This window comes from Lissotriton vulgaris, chromosome 4_1 (assembly GCF_964263255.1).
Source record: "Lissotriton vulgaris chromosome 4_1, aLisVul1.2, whole genome shotgun sequence".
NCBI lineage: Eukaryota > Metazoa > Chordata > Amphibia > Caudata > Salamandridae > Lissotriton > Lissotriton vulgaris.
In genome coordinates this window covers 1,119,728,884-1,119,741,724 of record NC_141691.1, presented here as the reverse complement: position 1 = coordinate 1,119,741,724, position 12,841 = coordinate 1,119,728,884, and positions in this window count along the sequence as shown.

Below are 12,841 nucleotides of genomic sequence, written 5' to 3'. Positions count from 1 at the left end.
TCTATTGACAAGATCAAAGGCTGTGGACAAGTCCATGAAGCCTAGGAATATCATTCCCTTTTTTGCCCTTGTATATTTGGAGATTATAAGGTGGAGGTTGAGGCATTGATCCTCTGTACTCCTCCCTGACCTGAATCCATATTGTGCCTCGGACAGAATATTATTCCCTTTGGCCCAAGATGCTATTCTCGCCAGGACAACCTTCCCTAAAATTTTGACCGAGGAGTCCAGCAAAGATATTGGTCTGTAGCATCTAGGGTCTCCTCTCTGCCCTTTTTTGAATATTGGTATTATCGTGGCTAAGGACCAGGTGTAGGGGAATCCAACTACTGCAGAAGCATTAAAAACTTTGGTCAAGATATTAGCCCAAAACAGCGGATTTGCCTTAAACATATCCGCTGGTACACCATCGGGACCCGGGGCCTTTCGTCCCGCAGTGACCTCTATTGCTCTGAGCACCTCGGTTATGTCAAAACTCACAGGCTCCGGGGGAATATCAGAAGTAGGGACTACAAAGGGTTCCAGCACCATGTTGCTACCATAAATTATTTCAAAGTGACTAAGCCAATCTGCCTCGGATATATTAAGTTCCAGCACAGAATTTTGGTCACCTGAAAACAGAGGAGTATTAATAATTGACCAAAACTTTGCGCTGTTTTTTAAGGTGGCTTTGTCCATAAGTTCTGCCCAGGCATCGGTCTTTAATTTATTTTTACGCGTTTTAATTGCCATAGAATAATCCTTTCTTAGTTGCGCAACTAGAGCTTTGTCCCTTGGGCGTGAATTGAGTGCTTTCTTAAGGCGGTTATGGGCTTTACTGCAGTTGTTATCAAACCAGCCCTTCACCGATTTCTGTTTACCCCCCTGACATTTAGCTGTTAAGCTTATAGCCGCTGACCGACAAATACCTTCAAAAGAGGATATAACCTCCTCGCTCCTAGCGAGGGGGTTTACACAAACATTCAAATCTTCAGCAGCCAAAGAGGTTAGGTTTAAGAAAAAGTCATCAGGAACTTTATGTTCTATGTTCATTTTATACATTAAAAAAAAGTTTTTATTATTTGTAATTGCAGCAAGATTTTCTATTAACATATATAGGAACGTTCAGGGTCTGCAATTGCCCGGTGGTTAAGGTCCTCTCTGAGTATATGTTGGTGGTTTTTTGTTCTTTTCTAAGCATGCAGTTTTTTCTGCTACATTTTCTCTGTCATGTGATCTTCTACAACAATTTTAGCCTGATCAGAGTCGTTTGGTTTGCATGTGTGGAGCACAGACTGATGATTGGTATCTTTCCTCTGAGCAGGTTGTAAAAATCAGTTTTTATTGAATATGCGTTTTATTTGTATTTACATCTGTCTTTAGCAGGACAAAGTATCGGTAACTAATGCTCCTGCTACTGAACAGGCGCCCCCCCCCCCGTACCTAGGGGAGCAGCGCCCTTAGTTGTGCCACGGGGCTGAGCCTCCTCCGGTGCCCCTGGACAAGGAAGGGGGTTGGCTGGCTGTAGTGATGTCATCGTGAGGGATGGTCAAAACGAAACCTAGAAGAAACAAAACCTAGCAGGTTATTTAAGACTGTTCTCTTTGTCTCCTCGGACCACAGCCTGGGTTACAGGAATGTTGTTGACGCAGAGAAAGGTGTCCTGTTGGCGGCGAGCAGAGATGGCAGGCTGAGTTGGAGGGGGCCATGGCGTGGTGTACTTACTATTAAGTTTATTTGTTATATAGGTATAGATTGGTTTTTTTGTATGAATCGTATTTTTTTTTAATAACTAATAGAGGGGGCGCGGTGGAATATTGGTGTTCTGTTCATGATTGAATCAGCCGTTTAGTGGGGGATGTCTTCTTATCGCATGATCCATGTTAATTGTGTTCCGTTTATGGACTCTGTCTTGGTTGGGGATGATGGGTGTCAGAGATGCTCATTGTCGCGGTGGTTCATTCATTTATGCATGCTTACTGGCTTGCTTGGTTTTATGTGGAGGTCGAGCCCCTGCGGCTAGAGAAATGCACCAATGAGGTCGTCGTGTCACGCATAGTGAGCTTGAATAATAGTGGCTCTCATTGCAAGTTCAGAGTTGGGTTCGGGTTACTATACGGATATGTGTTAACGCGGGAGAGCTCCGGTGGCGCAATCGGTTAAAGTGCGGTACTTATACAGGAGTACAAAGCAATGCCGAGATTGTGAGTTCGCGCTTCACCTGGAGCATATGCCCTTAGAAAGTAGGGCAATGTGAGGAGCATCCGTTGTTGCACATCACGGTTTTGAATGCTCATTCTTCTGGGCGAGGCTGGATTGCTGCATCTCTGGGTCGGAGCCCCATGAAAAGTGTTGAAGAGTTTGGAGGGCTGAAGTGATCCATATGGACATACTGTGTTGGAGAGGTGCGGTGAAGGGCAGACACATGATTAGTGGTCTGATCTGGGAAGGAATATCGTATGTGGTCGTCATATGTGTGTTTTTGCATGACTGTGGACACTTTGAAGCTTCTAGTTCGCTTTTTCTGTATTCTTCTCACTTCGTTTTCTCAATTTTTACGTCTGGGCACCGGTTGTTTGTATTGGGGAATTCCTGTTTTTTTGGCATTATGGCGATTTCAGGAAATTAACTGTGGTGTCCTCAGACTTGCAGGAAGGGATGGAAGCGGAGTGACAAGGTGCAGTGAAGGATTTGCGTGTTAGAAAAGAAATGCATTTTCCAAATACAGAGCAGATATGCTTGCAACATCCTCTCTATTGGATCACACTCAATCATAATATACACATTCATGTACGGAAGATAAAGCAAACCCTTACAAACATTCTGTTAGCCAGTTTATGCAATTTTCATCAGAGCGTGGCAGAGACCAATTATTGGATTGTTTCTTTTCCACATTAAGGCCACAAAAGGATTAAGACTTAACAAAAGGTCGACTAAACTTAAATGCATGGATGAGTATGAACTGGGCCAGAAATGGAGTATTCAACTATTCAGGGCTAAAAGGATGTGGTAATTTCTCTATGTAAGAAATGGTATTTACTTTGCAAAATTGAATATTGTAAGTATATAACTGGAACAAATAATAGGCCTAGGCGAAACATAAAACAGGCCTGTCACTATCTTTGGTGCTGGCCGGGCAAAGTGAGCGCTGTGGTGAATTTTGCGATTATGTCACTGAGTGTATTTCGTACTGGGGAGGGAGGTGAGTGTGCCGGGGAGATGGGGAGTGGCCTGAGCAGTGTCTCTGGGACCTCCATTAAGCAGACCCCCCCTAGGTATTGTGGCACAGATTGACAAATTTGGCTGCACTAAAAATGGAAATTTAGTAGCCTTAAATCAATGGAACCTGTTTAGGATGTATTCCACTCTTAAATAGGCATGTTTTACAGTTTCTGAAGCTCTACGGAAGCACCTGCTTCAATTGTAATGAGGCCTGACACTTCTTCCTCAGGCATCCTAGGGTACAGGATCGTAGTGGGTGGAGAAATTAATGGCAGATTTGTAGGTGATTTCCCCTGTGCTTAAAATGTTGTGTACGTGATATAGTGTTTATTATAATAGTGACTGGTCTGGAAAAATATGGCAGACACCTTGGGTAAATGTTAAAAGTAGACACAATACTGCGTTGTGTCAAAGAGAGAGAACAGAGCAGTGCCATGAGGAAGAGCAGTCTAGGGGAATGGGGAAATATGACTGCACAGACGCACAGTAGGGGAAGGGTGCGCAGGTAAAATAATAATTGGAGTATGAGACTAGTGGCACGGAATGTGCAAGGGGCTCTTGTGTTTATCATTGTGCAGGAATGTTTGCGTGTTCCCCACTTGACAGTACTGTTCCAATTTTCTCTTGCCGGTATGTTGTCCTCGCTGAGATGGCGGCAGCAGGGTCTCGAGAAAGTGACCAACATTTTTGAAGTGGGCGTGGCTAGCCGGAGGAGGCAAACACACAATGTTCCTGAAGTCCATCAAAAGCAGCACACCTGGTATCAGGTGCACCTCGGGTATCGGTTGGTATCAAGCCGGCATGTTGCGCTGTTTCTCCATAATGCGCTATACCACCCTTGGGCGGTGGTAGGTACTCTCTAAGTAGGGCCAGGGTGCTATGTTTTAAAAAGGTGACTCATAATCATATGGTCCAATTTTTATGGTCATGCTGCCAGGCTGGTCTGCAGCTAGCAGCGCATGCGCCCAGATTTCACAGGTATTAGGTGCACCAGTGCAGTGCCAGTGGGCACCACTGTAAACTTAGCATTTGGGATCTGTAGGCCTAAGGATATATGTCCTCCTTTTTCTTGTAGTTTGTCCAGCCTGCTTGTGTTTAACTTTTTGTACCCGGGTCTTCTGTAGACCATTGATGTTCTTTTTGAATGGATATTTTACATATTACTGCATATATATTTTATGGTCAATCGATATCTTTGAATTCATTCCAAATGTAGGTTGTTTTTTGCCCACAAATGTCAGTTGGTGGTTGGATGGGGTGGCCTCAGCTGTGTAAGCTCAGGTAGACAAACATCTTCCTATGTCTTGAGCCACCTTCAGAGTGTTTGAAAGTGGTGTTTCTTTAGGACAAATCAAGCCCAAAGGCAATGGAGTATTGGACAGTGTCAAAGAAAACAATACGGTCAATGATGGTAAGGAGAGATAATCTGGTTTGATCCTTGATGCATCAGTGGGCACTGCTGTAAACTTAGCATGGGCAGCACAGGGTATGGCGTTAAATTGTTCGGACAGCAATTTTAAGGATGCTTGGCCGTTTCAATGTATAAATTAGTTACTTATCCACGGGAGTGGATGTGGCACGACGGCCTGGGCAGTTGACTTCAAAGCCGGTTGGAACCAGGTGCTAGTCTTGGGGCATCAACATTCTGTGATTCTGGGGAAAAACACCAGGGGAGCGTCACAGGTACAGTGCAAATGTGTTATCAACTGTCTACATTTGGTGGGGACAGCATTCATGTTGGTTGCTCATTGTATATTACAAGGAGACGACTCACAGCCACATGCAGGATGCAGCAGGGTCCTACAGGATCCCGGATGGCAGCCTAGAGAGTCTGGTCTAGGAACACTCAGCCTTGCATCCTGAGAAGGTCAATTTAATGCCTACGACCGGGGGTAATTAGCACCAGGAATTGCGGGGTGGTTGAAAGCCCCATAACTTAGGTATATATACGCTACTTCCATTGGAAGAAATATGGCTGTTGCAACTCAGTGTTAAATATTGCGTCAAGGGTTACACAAGTGCTAACGAGAGGAACGCTATAGGGGTACATGATGGCAAGGTGGTAGTCCAGCCCTAGACGCAATCTCTGAGCGTGAAGTGATCTGTCAAGATACCATATAAAAGTACAGTACGTTGGTTATGCCTCAACGATTCATGCCTTATACAGGAGGGTACGCATATCTTTCAGTTCCGGGGCACAAGATGCTTGCCTGCAGAAAACATAATACCTTTGTGTGGGCTTATTATCTTGGAGATTAAGCAAGCTTTTGCAGCCTCTCCTCGACCAGGGGAATACCCCGATACATAAGAAACCTTGCCACTTATGTGAAGGGGTCACTGTAGGAAGCAGGGGTAAGGGCCCAGAAGTCTTTTGGGATAATTACCAGGCAGGAGCCTCCACATGGAACTGGAGAGTAGGGGCCCAGAAGTCTTTTGGGATAATTAACAGGGAGCCATCGAGTATATTGTAGTGTCTGGTACCAGGGGCCTGGCACATGGGTAATCTGTCTGGTTGGCAGTGCTTATCTGAGTTGTAGTGGTGGTTTAGCTTCTTCCCTGAAATGTTGCTCATCAATCAAACAAACCTTGTCTGCTCCTCCTTAAGTGTGTGAAGCAGTACAGGTTCCAGATGTGAGGTTAAGAAGGTGGCTATAAGTGAACAGCGGCCTTTAACAAGGAATTAAAGAGCAAACAGTTCTTCTCCATGTCACAACCCTTCTCAATGTCTTGCGCCATGTGCTGGTTAAAAACACAAGTTTTAATAAGGGCTACAACAACTTTATCCAGGCAAGCGGTGCATATTATCTTGTTTAGCTGCTTGTGGACATTTAGGACTGATGGCTCATGTTTTGGTTAAACATGCCAGTTCCAGTGATAGTCCGTAGCATGACTTGGTGCTTCAATTTTAATGGCATTAGGGTTGCAACGTCCCTTTTATCCAGGCAAGCAGGGCATATTATTTTGTGTAGCTGCTGCAGGTGAATACTTTGTTTGCTATCAATGCAACCCTAAAAGGGCTTCTTTACCATTTTTACCTTTTCTCCTCAATTTCCTTACTTGCTGGATTTGTCTCGGAGCGATTTGCTGGGCTCACAGGCAGGTGGGGTTAATAAAACATCCACTACCGTTTTTACTGTTATATCGAATGTATTATGGAACACCGCATATATTTGTAGCGCTCGATTCACTCAGCAGCCCTCAGCGCTGGGGCCATTGAAGGTTTGTCTAACAGCTAAGAATACAAGCTGAATACACCCCCAGGAGCGCTGCACAGGGCTTCTACTATGGCTAATAGTACCTGCATATATTCCATATGCTAAGCGCCAGAAATATGGTGGAGGGGTTTCTTATATGGTGTCACCCTTCAACCTTTACAGGAAAACATAGCAGCCCTCATCAGCCGGGAGATTGTGAGGCTTGCGGCCAAGATACGATTTAGCTTTCTCTATAAGAATGGGTACTAGCTTCTAATATGCGGCCCAAAAAACACAAAATGAAGCCATAATAAAACCTAAATCTGTTTGCAGCCACACATACCCCAGTCACAATTTACTGGGTGAAGGGATCAAGGCACAGTCGCCACAGGGCGGTGACGTAGCAATAGTCCTTTGCAGACACTGGGCTAACATTTACTTAGCATGCATTGGTATCAAAGTACATCACTTTGTAGCGAGTTAGGACTCTTCATGAGGTGTCCAACAATAACAGTATGGGGAGGGAATCCTCATAGTTTTTAACTACAAGACCTGTGATCAGGTATCCCATTTGTAGGGCTTCGTTTGTGAAACAGTAAGGGCAAGTGCCCAAGGTTCTTCAGCTTCAATGCCTACTATTCAAGCATATGTGCTGGTCCATGCAAATAACTTAGTGCACAGTACGGGTTTTCTCTGACACCAAATAAGAACTGCCCAGTGGGCCAATATGGTATGCAGTACCTGTAGTTGGTGCAGTGGTCAGAATCATTTTTAGCAAACTCCCTGCAGGATCAGACAGGTATGCCTCTGGTGGAACCTGTGGAAAGGTTGCGGCAAGGTGGGGCATGCTGGCATGCTGTGCACAGTGGACGTTTCAAGAAGTATGTTCTCCACTGTTGGTGGACAAGATGGGCATGTGGTGAAGGTATCCCGCATATTTACCAGTGTATGCTTTTCATAAATGGGTATGTTCTCCACTGATGGTGAAAGAAATGGGCAAGTGGTGAAGTTATCCCGCATATTGCTGGCACGCTGCACAAAGCAGAAGTCTCAAGAAGTAGGTTCTCCGCTGATGGTGGACGAGATGGGAATGTGGCGAAGTTATCCCGCATATTTACTAGTGTATGCCATTTATAAACGGGTATGTTCTCCACTGATGGTGGACGAAATGGGCATGTGGTGAAGTTATCCTGCATATTTTCCAGAGTATGCCACATATAAATGGGCAGGTTTTCAGGTGTTTTGGAGCACGGTCAGCGTCTGGGGGGGAGGGCGAGTGCGCCGGGGAGTTTCTCACCCTGTGGCGGAGCGCTGACAGTTAACAACAAAGAGGGATGCACAACAATGGAGTAAGCATGAGCGAATTTTGCGGATCTCGCGTTCGCGAATTTTGCGGATTTGCGGATTCGCAATCCGCATAATCCGCGAATTCCCGCGAATTTGCGGATTTTTTTTTTTGTGTTCGCCCGTGTTTCTGCCAGTTCGCGAGGGTTTTGTACACTTTCGCAAATTGCGAACTTACCTGTCGGGTCGCAAGTTTCGCGAACTTGTTGTTTCTACGTGTCCAGCCTGTTTGGGACACTCTTCTTCATCACTGCCACTCTCTGTCACCACTGCCACTCTCTGACTACTCATGCCACCCTCTGGCCCACCCATGCCACCCTCTGTTTCATCACCACACCCTCTGGTTGTCCAGTGTACATTATTTTCGGCAAAGCAAAGCACACCTTCCCTGCCTCAAGTGACCTGAATTAATTTGGGGCTGATTAATGTGTCACAGAATATTTTTTTAGCTGGCACCTGCTTCCTTAGTGCGCCCTGATTAGTGATCTTTTGCACTTGCTAAGTGCTTTCATTGTTGCAAAATTAGTTACAACACCTGCCCTGCCCCAACTGACAATAATGAATTAGGGGCTGATTAATGGATTTTAACTTCCAGCCTGGCTCCTGCTTGTCTCCCTTAGCTGTAATTCAGGACCTTTGTGGCATATGTGTAACTATTCTGAGGTTCAGAGCAGGGTCACATAATAGTTTCAACTGGCAACTGAACTCTGGAGGGGCCCCTCAGGAAGCACTACAGGAAATGGCTACTAATGATGAGCCTGAACTTTTGAACCTGGTAAGTAGTTACTTTCAGTTTTGCTAAAATCGTATTTCTGCAATTTTGCACTTATTCGCGGGGCGCGAACTCACGCGAACTCACGCGAACAGTGCGAGCAAAGTCCGCTGCTCGCGGATTTGCGGATTTTGCGGGAGATTCGCAAATCTCGCGGATTGCGGATTTCCCGAAAATCCGCAAAATCCGCGAGCGGAACGGATTTTCCGCCCATGCCTACAATGGAGGTGCAGCCATTCGATGGACACCAGGAGGGGGTAGATTCCACGTGTGCAGTGGGTCGGCAGGGAGGAGGGACTGACCTGCGGGTAGTCCTGGACTTTACTGCCCTAACCCACAACTTATGGACTGAGTAAAATCTTGGGGAGGCTGCCTGTGTTCAGGTACCACGGTGGGCCGGTGCGGTATGCAGTGCCCTGGATGTCAAGTAGTGCAACTGTTGGCTGTAGCGCGTTGGGGCCTGCCGGCACAATGTGCGCAGCAGAGTGGGACATTGGTGGCCGAGACGGCCAAGTTCAAATATACAACCAAGTTCCAGTGTACGGCCAAGTTAAAAAAGTGAAAGTGTAATGTTGAAATGTACGGCTAAGTTGCTCTAGTGTAAGCCTGAGTTAAAGTGTAATGTCGTACCTAATTTCCTTACTGCTGTTGACATTTTGATGCAGCTAAAGTGTGATGCTGTGAATAATTCCTATTTATCCTAGAAGGATACTTTTCTTGAGTAATAGTCAGTGGTAAATTACTTGGATTGTTGTGAATAAAAAGCTACACCGTGGGCAACATACCCTGATTCTGAGAGTTTTTGGGCGTAGTGGGTGGTAAGGTGACTGAATTTTGGGAGGAGGGAATGTCACGTAGTGCACATACTATGAACAGGCTCCCCCGTGCCTAGGGGAGGGGCACCCTTAGTTTTGCCACGGGGCTGAGCCTCCTCCGGTGCCCCTGGACAAGGAAGGGGGTTGGCTAGCTGTGGTAATGTCATCGTGAGGCATGGACAAAACGAAACCTAGAAGAAACAAAACCTAGCAGGTTATTTAAGACTGTGTACCGAGGGATTTGGTTCTCTTTGTCCCCTCGGACCAGAGCTTGGGTTACAGGAACGCCGTTGACCACCCACTCACCCGATAGAAGAGCAAAGCTTCATGGAGGCGGAGCGCTGACAGTTAACAACAAAGAGGGATGCACAACAATGGAGGTGCAGCCATATGATGGACCCCAGGAGGGGGTATATTCCACTTGTGCAGTGGGTCGGCGGGGAGTAGGGACTGACCTGCAAGTAGTCCTTGACTCTACTGCCCTAACCCACAACTTATGGACTGAGTAAACTCTTGGGGAGGCTGCCTGTGTGCAGATACCCCGGTGGGCCGGTGCGGTATGCGGTGCCCTGGATGTCAAGTAGTGCAACTGTTGGCTGTAGAGCGTTGGGGCCTGCCGGCACAATGTGCGCAGCAGAGTGGGACATTGGTGGCCGAAACGGCCAAGTTCAAATGTACAACCAAGTTCCAGTGTACGGCCGAGTTAAAAAAGGGAAAGTGTAATGTTCAAATGTACAGCCAAGTTGCTCTAGTGTACGACAGAATTAAAGTGTAATGTCGTACCTAATTTCCTTACTGCTGTTGACATGTTGATGCAGCTAAAGGGTGATGCTGTGAATAATTCCTATATATCCAAGAAGGATACTTTTCTTGAGTAATAGTCAGTGGTAAATTACTTGGATTGTTGCGAATAAAAAGCTACGCCATGGACAACATACCCTGAATCTGAAAGTTTTTGGGCGTAGTGGGGGGTAAGGTGACTGAATTTTGGGAGGAGGGAATGTCACGTAGTGCACATACTAAAAAGCTGCACCAGGAATCATGCCAATATGTGTGATGCCTGTGATATGCATCTGCCCACGGAGTGATGCTATTGCCACTGCTTCCTGCTAAAAGTAAATGTGCATGAAAATTACAACAACACTCACTGCTTAACTTGTGAAAGAAGAGTGTTGGTGTCCGAAGCTCTGGCCCAGTCCAACTAAATATAGGCATGCAGAGTACCAAGGCAGGTAGTTTTTAATCCACTACCAGACACACACTGCCCCTTTATTCACTCTAGGTTCCTGGTTCTAACTTTGTGACAGTTTTACCGTCTTTCTCTTCCTTCGACTTTGAGATCTGTACTCTTGAACTTGGTAAATATCTGATGATTCAAAATAAGTGTTGGTCCCCAATTTTAAGTGCCGGTGCCCTCCACCAGCAATCTCTGGCTCAAATTAAGCATTGAAAACACTGGTCACAAAAGGATGCCTCAAGATTCAACATGACTACATAACAGACTGAAATTACCACCACATTTGCAGAAAATGCTCATGTCCAATGCTTAAGATCTTTGAGCATGCCCTCATAATTAGTGTTTCTCCCCTGGGCATACAGTTAAATGTTTCTCCTTGACCTCCCTGCTCCGCAACTCTACCCCTACTCTTGCTGGTTTACCATCTGCCTCTCAAGCCAACGCCATCAACACCTGGCTGGCTGAAGGCTGCGACTCAGTGGCGCCCCTACGCCGCATTTCCATCCGCCGACCAAAGGACTCCAATAGATGGTTCAATGACCACCTAAAAGATCTCAAACTGAGCGCCCGACGGGCAGAGAGGCAATGGAGGAAAAATTACAGTCCCTTATCAAACCCACTTTTTATCAGCACTGGCCGAATACAAAACAGCAATCCTGGCTGCTAAGACCACCTACTTCTCCTTAAAAATTACTTCTGCAGAAAACAAACCCAGGGAAATCTTCGGCATAGTGAATGACCTGGCATTCTCAGACCGAACCTCGCCCCATATCCCTCCCTCCCAGCCTCTCTGCGACCAGCTTAACACCTACTTCTTAGACAAAATAGCAACCATCAAGATCAATATCCCACCACCCTCATCTGCCTTCGTCGATCCCTCCCCCCTCCCCTTCTATACCCTCTTACCTCCACCCCCCCCCTCACTCAGGACTCTTTTCTGGAGATACTCCCTAAAGTGAAGTCGGGGTCTCCCGCGGATGTCTGCCCGGCACGAGTCCTGCAGCAAATTTACTCCAGCTGCCCTGACCCCCCCATTGTCTTCCTCAACAGCTCCCTGGCACAGGGCGTAGTGCCCTCTGCGCTCAAGGCAGCTACCATAGTGCCCATCCTGAAAAAACCTGGCGCTGACCCTTCCATCTCGGCCAACTACCGCCCCATCTCCCTGCTACCCTTTCTGGGCAAGGTGATGGAACGCCACGTCACCGCGGCGCTTAGCGCCCATGTTGAGGCAAATGGGGGACTGGCATCCCGCCAAGCCGGGTTCCGTCCCAGGCATTCGACCGAATCAGTCGTGGTCTCAGACAAACTCAGAAAGGGCATGGACGAAAACAAACACCAGGCACTGGTCCTCCTTGATCTCTCCGCCGCCTTTGACACGGTGGACCACACCATCTTACTTACCCGTGTCAAGGCAGCCGGCATCCGGGGATCAGCTTTGATCTGGCTCTCCTCCTTTCTGAGGGACCGCACTCAGGCGGTCCGGCTAGGCGACTTCACGGCCACTCCTCTCCCTGTCACCTGCGGTGTTCCCCAGGGATCCTCTCTCTCCCCCTTACTTTTCAATCTTTATATCTTTCCTCTCATCTTTGCACTCCAGCAGCTGGAGGTCACCGTCTATAATTACGCGGATGACCTCCAGCTCATCTTTGATCTGTCCCCTTCTCTCTCGGTCTCTAACTTCCAGTCAACTATGACATTCATCAGGGACTGGATGAACCACAACCACCTTAAGCTGAACCCGGATAAAACCGAGCTGGTTCTCACTGGTGGTTCGTCCAGTCCCTGGAACTCTCTCTTCTGGCCCCCCTCTCTTGGTTCCGCACCGACCCCCTCCACCACGGTCAAAACACTCGTTGTCAAAATAAACAACCAGCTCACCCTCCATTCACAAATTAGTTCCGTGGTATCCTTCTGCTTCCTCACTCTCCGCACTATCCGCACTGTCTCCCGCTTCTTTTCCCCCCAGGCACTTAAGATCATCATGGCGGCACTAGTGATATCGAGACTGGACTACGCAAACGCTCTCTACCATGGCATCCCCGCGTACAGTTTGCGTAGACTCCAGACTATCCAGAACCAGGCAGCCCGGCTGGTGTACGGCCTCCCTCGTTATCACCATTCCACCCCTCTTCTCAGGGAGCTTCATTGGCTCCCTATAAAGGAACGTGCCCTCTTCAAGATTGGCTGCATGGTCTTCCAGGCCCGCCTGGGCACTGCCCCCACTTTCATCTCTTCATTAATCAAGCCTTATGTACCTGCAAGAGAACTTCGGTCTTCC